This window comes from Nematolebias whitei, chromosome 11, assembly GCF_014905685.2.
Source record: "Nematolebias whitei isolate Nwh7 chromosome 11, NemWhi1, whole genome shotgun sequence".
NCBI lineage: Eukaryota > Metazoa > Chordata > Actinopteri > Cyprinodontiformes > Rivulidae > Nematolebias > Nematolebias whitei.
The window spans coordinates 29,304,425-29,305,796 of record NC_056508.1 but is presented as its reverse complement, the minus strand read 5'-3'; the positions used below and the strand labels follow the sequence as shown (position 1 = coordinate 29,305,796).

The following is a 1,372-nucleotide window of genomic DNA, read 5'->3' as shown; positions in this document are numbered from 1 at the left end:
TATGAACGAGTTTCTTCAGATGGAATTTTTGTTTTTAAATAGTTTTAGGAAAATGGAGTCCACAAACTCACTTTCTCTGAAAAGACGAAGTTTTGTCCTCATCTTCATTCTGGTCCTGGTTGAAACAGAAGCAGAACTTTGTTTTCTAAACCATCTTTTGTATAACAATAGAAGCAAAAGATCCAGAAAATAATGAGGACAGTTCAAATTCAAGTCGTCATCTTACTGTGTTAGGTTGAAACTTTTTGGAGGCCAACTTCACACTTGCACTACAAAACAACAAACCAGTCAGACATTAAACACCAAGAAGCCGACTGAACGAGCCTAAAACACTAAAGACGTTACCTCCTCTGCAGCGGTTCCCTCTCCTCTTCTTTCTTCCTCATCATCTATGTCAAAACAAGCCAAAATGAGTGTGTGTCCCTATAACATCACCATTTAATGCACATTTATCTCCGCTCACGTGGTGTGTTTAGGTGCAAACAAAACAGGCAGTAAACGGTGAACGCTTTGAATGAGTTGTCAACGTCAGTCTGAAGCTTGAGGTGCACAAGCAAATACCCTGAGCTGATAGGTCGACACCTGATGTGAGATTAAATGAGCGTTTTAAAAGTCAAATTGGTAAAAGTTAATGTTTGCATTTGGCAGGAGGAGCGTGTGCATGAATGCATCTCTGTGTGTTTACCCTGAAAGATATGGTCCTGGAGCTCTGTCTGGTGAAGGCAGGTTTGGTTGTTTGTTCAAACGTCCCATCAGCTGAAGGACTATTCAAACAGGTCTGCGATAAAACACAAATGATTTGTGTCACTCGGAATCAGAATGAGCTCATGCACATCATTTCTGTCCTTCTGAGCTGATGACCTGGTTATTTTACTGACACAAAGCTTGGCACTTTCATCCTTCAGACAGCAGGGGATGCTGTTTCTATAGTGAACTGAGTAGTTCGGTTCTGAACTCAAGTGAACCCAGCTGTATTGATATGATGCTAATTTCCAGCAGATGTGCCACTTCACAAAGAAAACAAAAGGTTCTGCTTTAGAGCACTTTGCATTTTTTTGAACAAGCAAAAGAAGAAGATAAAGCTTTAAATGTAGTCATCTGCCAGAATGTGTGTGTGTAGGTTGAATGACCTGCGTGTGTCCGTTCTGAACCGGGCCATGTGAAGACGGACTCTGGCAGGATGGGGACCAGTGCTGTCTAGGTGACAAGGGCTCCGTCGGAGAACAGGGGCTCATGGGAGTCGGGCTCTTGTCCAGGGAGATAGACACCGAACTGAAACACCAGAAATTAAAAGTTATTTGAACATCTCATGAGGATAAACAAAAGTTTTTATTCTGATGCATGCTCAATAATCCAGGTAGAAAAATCCAAA

The 1,372-nt window shown here is 41.8% G+C and overlaps 1 long non-coding RNA gene across 1 annotated transcript; it reads right to left on the bottom strand.

The window, feature by feature from the left end:
• Positions 1-219: 219 nt before the first annotated feature.
• LOC119416926 lies at positions 220-757 on the bottom strand. The gene is made up of 3 exons (XR_005187122.1): positions 686-757; positions 346-389; positions 220-269 (listed from the first exon to the last, which is right to left on the bottom strand). It is a non-coding gene; the product is annotated as an uncharacterized LOC119416926 (long non-coding RNA).
• Between the last annotated feature and the right edge of the window lie 615 nt (positions 758-1,372).